Source organism: Teleopsis dalmanni, chromosome 2, assembly GCF_002237135.1.
Source record: "Teleopsis dalmanni isolate 2A chromosome 2, ASM223713v2, whole genome shotgun sequence".
In the NCBI taxonomy this organism is placed as follows: domain Eukaryota; kingdom Metazoa; phylum Arthropoda; class Insecta; order Diptera; family Diopsidae; genus Teleopsis; species Teleopsis dalmanni.
Genome location: NC_051847.1, coordinates 21,699,945 through 21,709,765, shown reverse-complemented (window position 1 = coordinate 21,709,765; position 9,821 = coordinate 21,699,945). Strand labels below are relative to the sequence as shown.

General features: G+C 32.4%; 1 protein-coding gene across 1 annotated transcript in view; it reads left to right on the top strand.

Moving 5' to 3' along the window:
* The window catches only part of LOC119683917 (fibrinogen alpha chain), an 83,200-nt gene that overhangs the window by 48,564 nt on the left and 24,815 nt on the right, over window positions 1-9,821 (top strand). The window lies entirely within an intron of this gene.

Here is a 9,821-nt window from a genome sequence, read left to right as displayed (position 1 = left end):
CTACTATGAAGTCGGCTACTGATTCTATGTTGACAGAACTTAGTGCAATTGAATTATCTACACTAGAAGAAACAAAATCATCGTTAAGTGTTGCAACAGGACTAGATATCTCACCTACAACAACTTCTTTTCTAACTTCTGTCACTTCACATTTAATCACATTCACTTCGGAAAGTCCTCCTAATATATCAGTGTCACAGTTGGAAACTAGCATTACTGTAACTACAGTGAAGTCCGCAACTGAATCTATGTCGACACAACTTAGTGCAATTGAATCTACAGTAGAAGAAACAAAATCATCGTCAGGTGTTACATCAGCAATAAACGTCTCACCTACAATAACTTCTTTTCTAACTTCTGTCACTTCACCTTTAATCACATTCACTTCGGAAAGTTCTTCTAGTATATCAGTATCACAGTTGGAAACCAGCATTACTGTAACTACTGTGAAGTCCGCAACTGAATCTATGTCGACACAACTTAGTGCAATTGAATCTACAGTAGGAGAAACAAAATCGTCAGGTGTTACATCAGCACTAAACGTCTCACCTACAATAACTTCCTCTCTAACTTCCGTCACTTCACATTTAATCACATTCACTTCGGAAAGTCCTTCTAGTATATCGGTATCACAGTTGGAAACCAGCATTGCTGTAACTACTGTGAAGTCCACAACTGAATCTATATCGACACAATTTAGTGCAATTGAATCTATAGTAGAAGAAACAAAATCATCGTCAGGTGTTACATCAGCAATAAACGTCTCACCTACAATAACTTCTTTTCTAACTTCCCAAATTCGAAACTAGCATTATAGTAACTACTATGAAGTCGGCTACTGATTCTATGTTGACGAACTTAGTTCAATTGAATTATCTACACTAGAAGAAACAAAATCATCGTTAAGTGTTAGCATCAGGACTAGAATATCTCACCTACAATAACTTCTTTTCTAACTTCTGTCACTTCACATTTAACCACATTCACTTTCGGAAAGTCTTCCTAATATATCAGTGTCACAGTTGGAAACTAGCATTACTGTAACTACTGTGAAGTCCGCAACTGAATCTATGTCGACACAACTTAGTGCAATTGAATCTACAGTAGAAGAAACAAAATCATCGTCAGGTGTTACATCAGCACTAAACGTCTCACCTACAATAACTTCTTTTCTAACTTCTGTCACTTCACCTTTAATCACATTTCACTTCGGAAAGTCCTTCTAGTATATCAGTATCACAGTTGGAAACCAGCATTACTGTAACTACTGTGAAGTCCGCAACTGAATCTATGTCGACACAACTTATTGCAATTGAATCTACAGTAGGAGAAACAAAATCGTCACGTGTTACATCAGCACTAAACGTCTCACCTACAATAACTTCTTCTCTAACCTCTGTCACTTCACCTTTAATTACATTCACTTCGGAAAGTCCTCCTAATATATCACTATCACAATTGGAAACCAGCATTAGCGTAACTACTGTGAAGTCCGCAATTGAATCTATGTCGACACAACTTAGTGCAATTGAATCTTCAGTAGAAGAAACAAAATCATCGTCAGGTGTTACATCAGCACTAAACGTCTCACCTACAATAACTTCTTCTCTAACTTCTCTAACTTCTGTCACTTCACCTTTAATCACATTCACTTCGGAAAGTTCTTCTAGTATATCGGTATCACAGTTGGAAACCAGCATTAGTGTAACTACTGTGAAGTCCACAACTGAATCTATGTCGACACAACTTAGTGCAATTGAATCTACAGTAGAAGAAACAAAATCATCGTCAGGTGTTACATCAGCACTAAACGTCTCACCTACAATAACTTCTCTTCTAACTTCTGTCACTTCACCTTTAATCACATTCACTTCGGAAAGTCCTTCTAGTATATCAGTATCACAGTTGGAAACCAGCATTGCTGTAACTACTGTGAAGTCCACAACTGAATCTATGTCGACACAACTTAGTGCAATTGAATCTACAGTAGAAGAAACAAAATCGTCGTCAGTTGTTACATCAGCACTAAACGTCTCACCTACAATAACTTCTTTTGTAACTTCTGTCACTTCACCTTTAATCACATTCACTTCGGAAAGTCCTCCTAATATATCAGAGTCACAGTTGGAAACTAGTATTACTGTAACTATTGTGAAGTCCGCAACTGAATCTATGTCGACACAACTTAATACAATTGAATCTACAGTAGAAGAAACAAAATCATCGTCAGGTGTTACATCAGCACTAAACGTCTCACCTACAACAACTTCTTCTCTAACCTCTGTCACTTCACCTTTAATTACATTCACTTCGGAAAGTCCTCCTAATATATCACTATCACAATTGGAAACCAGCATTAGTGTAACTACTGTGAAGTCCGCAACTGAATCTATGTCGACACAACTTAGTGCAATTGAATTATCTACAGTAGAAGAAACAAAATCATCGTCAGGTGTTACATCAGCACTAAACGTCTCACCTACAATAACTTCTCTTCTAACTTCTGTCACTTCACCTTTAATCACATTCACTTCGGAAAGTCCTTCTAGTATATCGGTATCACAGTTGGTAACCAGCATTACTGTATCTTCTATGAAGTCCGCAACTGAATCTGTACTCAAAACAGTTAGTGCAGATGAAGTTCTTACCGTAGAAGAAACAAAATCATGGTTAAGTGCTACATCTCCACCACATACCTCACCTAGAGTAACTTCTTTACTAACTTCACAATTCGAAACTAGCATTATAGTAACTACTATGAAGTCGGCTACTGATTCTATGTTGACAGAACTTAGTGCAATTGAATTATCTACACTAGAAGAAACAAAATCATCGTTAAGTGTTGCAACAGGACTAGATATCTCACCTACAACAACTTCTTTTCTAACTTCTGTCACTTCACATTTAATCACATTCACTTCGGAAAGTCCTCCTAATATATCAGTGTCACAGTTGGAAACTAGCATTACTGTAACTACAGTGAAGTCCGCAACTGAATCTATGTCGACACAACTTAGTGCAATTGAATCTACAGTAGAAGAAACAAAATCATCGTCAGGTGTTACATCAGCAATAAACGTCTCACCTACAATAACTTCTTTTCTAACTTCTGTCACTTCACCTTTAATCACATTCACTTCGGAAAGTTCTTCTAGTATATCAGTATCACAGTTGGAAACCAGCATTACTGTAACTACTGTGAAGTCCGCAACTGAATCTATGTCGACACAACTTAGTGCAATTGAATCTACAGTAGGAGAAACAAAATCGTCAGGTGTTACATCAGCACTAAACGTCTCACCTACAATAACTTCCTCTCTAACTTCCGTCACTTCACATTTAATCACATTCACTTCGGAAAGTCCTTCTAGTATATCGGTATCACAGTTGGAAACCAGCATTGCTGTAACTACTGTGAAGTCCACAACTGAATCTATATCGACACAATTTAGTGCAATTGAATCTATAGTAGAAGAAACAAAATCATCGTCAGGTGTTACATCAGCAATAAACGTCTCACCTACAATAACTTCTTTTCTAACTTCTGTCACTTCACCTTTAATCACATTCACTTCGGAAAGTTCTTCTAGTATATCAGTATCACAGTTGGAAACCAGCATTACTGTAACTACTGTGAAGTCCGCAACTGAATCTATGTCGACACAACTTAGTGCAATTGAATCTACAGTAGGAGAAACAAAATCGTCAGGTGTTACATCAGCACTAAACGTCTCACCTACAATAACTTCCTCTCTAACTTCCGTCACTTCACATTTAATCACATTCACTTCGGAAAGTCCTTCTAGTATATCGGTATCACAGTTGGAAACCAGCATTGCTGTAACTACTGTGAAGTCCACAACTGAATCTATATCGACACAATTTAGTGCAATTGAATCTATAGTAGAAGAAACAAAATCATCGTCAGTTGTTACATCAGCACTAAACGTCTCACCTACAATAACTTCTTTTCTAACTTCTGTCACTTCACATTTAATCACATTCACTTCGGAAAGTCCTTCTAGTATATCAGTATCACAGTTGGAAACCAGCATTATTGTAACTACTGTGAAGTCCGCAACTATGTCACCACAATTTAGTGCAATTGAATCTACAGTAGAAGAAACAAAATCATCGTTAAGTGTTACATCAGCACTAAACGTCTCACCTACAATAACTTCTTTTCTAACTTCTGTCACTTCACCTTTAATCGCTTTCACTTCGGAAAGTCCTCCTAATATATCCGTATCACAAGTGGAAACTAGCATTACTGTAACTACTGTGAAGTCCGCAACTCAATCTATGTCGAGAGAACTTAGTGCAATTGAATCTACAGTAGAAGAAACAAAATCATCATTAAGTGTTACATCAGCACTAAACGTCTCACCTACAATAACTTCTTTTCTAACTTCTGTCACTTCACTTTTAATCACATTCACTTCGGAAAGTCCTCATAATATATCCGTATCACAGGTGGAAACTAGCATTACTGTAACTACTATGAAGTCCGCAACTGAATCTGTACTCAAAACACTTAGTTCAAATGAATTTCTTACCGTAGAAGAAACAAAATCATCGTTAAGTGTTACATCATCACCACATGTCTCACCTACAATAACTTCTTCTCTAACTTCACAATTCGAAACCAGCTTTGGTGTGATTACTATGAAGTCCACAACTGAATCTATGTCGAGAGAACTTAGTGCAATTGATTCTACAGTAGAAGAAACAAAATCATCGTCAGGTGTTACATCAGCACTAAACGTCTCACCTACAATAACTTCTTTTCTAACTTCTGTCACTTCACCTTTAATCACATTCACTTCGGAAAGTCCTTCTAGTATATTGGTATCACAATTCGAAACCAGCATTATTGTAACTACTGTGAAGTCCGCAACTGAATCTATATCGACACAACTTAGTGCAATTGAATTATCTACAGTAGAAGAAACAAAATCATCGTCAGTTGTTACATCAGCACTAAACGTCTCACCTACAATAACTTTTTTTGTAACTTCTGTCACTTCACCTTTAATCACATTCACTTCGGAAAGTCCTTCTAGTATATCGGTATCACAGTTGGAAACTAGCATTACTGTAACTACTATGAAGTCCGCAACTGAATCTGTACTCAAAACACTTAGTTCAAATGAATTTCTTACCGTAGAAGAAACAAAATCATCGTTAAGTGTTACATCATCACCACATGTCTCACCTACAATAACTTCTTCTCTAACTTCACAATTCGAAACCAGCTTTGGTGTGATTACTATGAAATCCACAACTGAATCTATGTCGACACAACTTAGTGCAATTGAATCTACAGTAAAAGAAACAAAATCATCGTTAAGTGTTACATCACCACTAAATGTCTCACCTACAATAACTTCTTTTCTTACTTCTGTCACTTCACCTTTAATCACATACATTTCTAAAAGCCCTCCTAGTATATCTGTATTGCAGTTTGAAACTAGCCTTACTGTAACTACTATGAAGTCCGCAACTGAGTCTGTGTCGACAACATTTAGTGCAATTAAATTATCTACAATAGAAGAAACAAAATCATCGTTAAGTATTCCATTATCACGAGATATCTTACCTACAATAACTTCATTCTTAACCTCTGCTACTTCACTTTTAATCACATTTGCTTTCGAAAGTCATGCTAATATATCCGTATCACAGTTCGAGACCAGCACTGTTAAAACTACTGTGAAATCTACAGCTAAATCTGTATCCACAGCACTTACTGCAGTTGAATTCACTTTCATAGAAGAAAGAAAATCATCGTTAAATATTAAATCATCACCAGTTAATGCAACTTCAATAAATTCTATGCTATTATATGTGACTTCAACCTCAATTACATTTACGTCGTTAAGTTCTCTTAGTTCATCGGATTCCTACTTAGCAACCACAATTCTTCTAACTGCTACGAAATCTGCTCCTGAATCTCTACTGAAAATACTCAGTTCAAATATATCAGTTACGACTATGGCAAAGTTTTCAACTGCAACGTCATCATATATTACTGTTGTATCTTCATCTACCACTGAAGGGAAGCTAGAATATGATTATGAAGTTATAAGACAGTTAGTGACCGTGATGAGAGTTCCTGTTAGCGTCTGTGAAAACTGTACAATTACCCAGCCGACACCCATGACAAGGGAGTTTCATTTTTGGTAACACTTGTATAATGGATATACCAACATTGTCTGTTATACATACATTTATTCTATTTACAATATCTACTCTTAAAATTATTGCTATTGAAACAATTTAAAATTATAATGTATGATTATTACAGTCGATATTTTGTATTAAGTTGAAGATATCTCTGTGTCATTTTATACCACATTATTTTAATATAAGAGGTATTATCGTTCAGCTATATGAAAAATAAAGAAATAACTCAAATATTACTCGTGGGTTATGTCATTGGTGTTTAAAAAGATTCAAACTTATATATAAAATATATTAAGTTAATAAAAATTAAGTAAAAATTTTTATTTATTATTATTTCATATATTTACTATTTTTATTTATTTTTATTCAATCAATTTAAAAAAATTGTTGAAAAATTATTTATAAATTTCCTAGACTATTTAACTTCCTACTGAATGACAATAAACATTATTAAATATCAAATTATAACTTTTAACTTACCTACGTTTCATATTATGATTTGTTAACAAATATTTTGACAAATGACTAAATTTTTTTATAAATTTTCGGAATGGTTCACAATATAGTGGATAATCAATTTATGTTTTCTATGAAGCGTACCACTGAGTGAAAATTTAGTTGGTACTGTTGCTCTTCCATGTGATATGTTGCCAAGTTAAACAACCTATTTGCTGTTTGCACGCCAGTCACAGATGCTAAATAAGCACAAAAATTTTATTATGTACTTTTATTACTATAAATATACATATAGTATCTAGCATACTTTAATTACATACGTATCCCAGCGAAAAAGATAACCTTCCGGAAGTTGTCTTAAGTAACAACACCTTAAGTAACAACACCTTATTATAGCCTTCATAGCTAGTATTCTGGACGCCCTGAAATACAGTCCTTTGATTTAAATTAAACTATTTGATGATTAAATTTAAAATATACATTTTTAAAAAGAAACCTAGAATAAATGTGATCCTGTATCCTGTAAATGTTAAGGTTTAATGTTATCTAATGCTCTGCAGATTTTAATTTGTTTAATTTATATTTTTTTTAAATTGCTTTATGGGTTATTTTCTGTTCTATTAAGACAAGAAATATTAAATAACTAAAACTTTATCCGGTTATCCGGTTAGTCCGCTGCTTTTGATTAATCACTTGTAAATCAGAAACATAAAGTAAGAAAAGTCAAAATCTAGTTTAAACATTAAATTTGTTATTTTAGATTTTTTATTAGATCTCACCATATCTGAATCAGTAACAATGATATGATTTATTAACAATTAAAATACAGTGCCCTTAAAACAAAACTTAAAGTAAAAAAATTTCATGAATGCACGTGATATGTCATAAAGTAAATCAGAATTTAATAAAGTATTATTTATTTATTAACTTATTGTAGACAAATTAAAAATATAAGATGGGCGGGCAGTACAAGAAGCACGTAATTATCACAACAACATGTCAATTGAATTACTCGACATTAAAGAATAGGCCAAAGTCACAAAAGAAACTCTTCGAAAAGTAAAGAACGCTTCGTACCAAAAATCTTTAAAACATTGGAATTTAAAAAAAATGTATTTATGTTAATAATTTTTGTAAATGTAGTTCTTACATAAGATTCTGTCAAGTATTGTATAGTTTAGAGTAGTCAACTATAAATATATAAAGCACATCCCAAAAAATTAAATCCATAATCTTGTCTGCGCATGAAACAGTCTCCGCTTTTTTTATAGTCGGTTTATCAAGAAAGTAGATTGTCTCGAAGGATCTTTCGTTTCTACAGCTTAGCATTGTGTTCATGTGTGATCTATAGATAAATATCGACAGAAGAAGTCTTTTCGGTAGCACTGAATTATTTGCAAACACTATTTATTGTAAATAAAATAACTACCTATCTTGATGACAACTTTTACATATGAAAACGCTCTTCCAAAATGTTACGAATGCTTCAACTGAACATTTTTACTACTGTAATATAAATGAAGAAAAGTCTTGTGCATTTTTATTCACCGACCTTACATCACTTGATCATTGAGTTTATATGCTACATCCGAACTCATTACCTTATTTGTTCTCTAAACTTTTGTGGTAGTCATACGACCAGAGGAAAGTTGGTTCACCAATTTTGAATGATTCTATAGGATGATAAAGAATCTTCAGACATGATTTTTTTAATCAAATTCACTAAAATTGACAGAGTTGGCGAAACGAACTAAACCTCAATATTAGTGAAACAATCTAGACTTAATCTTTTAAATATTGCTAGATTATAAAAAATATTACAAAAGTATGCTCAAACTTATTTTTTACAAACTTATTTTGTTATTGTACAGTTATCACCAACTTCTCAAACCATCTACATGTATATATCTAAAAAAAGATATATGTATTATACTTTTTTATACTTCTTTAACACCATTTATATATAATCATATATTTAATTTACATTAAATTAGAGCAATTTTAAAGATAATACTCAAACTAATGATATCCATAATATTTCATGGAAATTTCCTTGATTAATTATTCAGATTTTTCTATATCATCTTTAAGATAACAACTATGGTCATATATCAATGTTTCGAATAAAAGCTTTTAGTTAAACTTACTTCAATTGGTACCCTCATCTGATTAGTTTAATCTTTGTTAACTAAACTATAATTTAAACTACAATATGATCGGTTTGTAACAGGTAATAGAAAAACTGAACAATATAAGTAATATCCACGTACTTATGCTAAATAATAAATCTAGGCTAATGCATCGACTTAAATTTGTGTAAGCTCAAACTTTATAAAACTTTTAACTCTAATCCGAAACTTTTCTACAGCATCTCTATAGCTATTGTCTAGGAATATCTTAGTTAATCATCTTGCGGTCAGATTCTTATTTACAATTTTTTTTTAATCGCTTTGGTAGAGACTATATTTTTCTCATCCTTGAAGTTACACTTACTGCATAAAATTTTTATTTTCGGATAAATAATTGAATAATGTATGCAACTACTCAAAACATAAGATTATTCATCTTTTTATCCTGATTATTGTTTGTTTAATATGCTTTGTTGATACCAACAACTTATGATATTAAACAATTTGTTAAAAAATACAATATATACATAATTTAAAATTGTTATTATTAAAATATTTTATACCAAACAATGTTCTTCATTGTCTAACAACAAATGTGGTAATAAGAAGAATCTTCTTTATATTCCTAAATAAAATTTAGATCTAATCATTCTAAAAATGTAGTTTTATTGTCCATCATTAATTTATAAAGTTTATAAATATAAGCTGTTGTTATATCTTGAATAACAATTAAATTAACAAGATAAGGTAATCTTAAATTTTATAGCAAAACTGGCTCATGTTTCTAATACAAAGTACATAACTATTTAGCTAAACTTCAAACTCTCCGCAAAGTTTTTATATATGTCTTATATAAATACCATTAGTAAATTGTACAATAACAACAAAATCCTTTCGTTTTTTGCATAAATATAGTTATTGGCAATTTATTATATGCTTAAAAATTATTTATAAATTGTGTCAGAATATTTAAAAAGTTTTCCAATTTTAAGATAATTGACAGTCTTACAAGGCTAAAACGCATGTACACTTTGTGTACCTTCACAGACG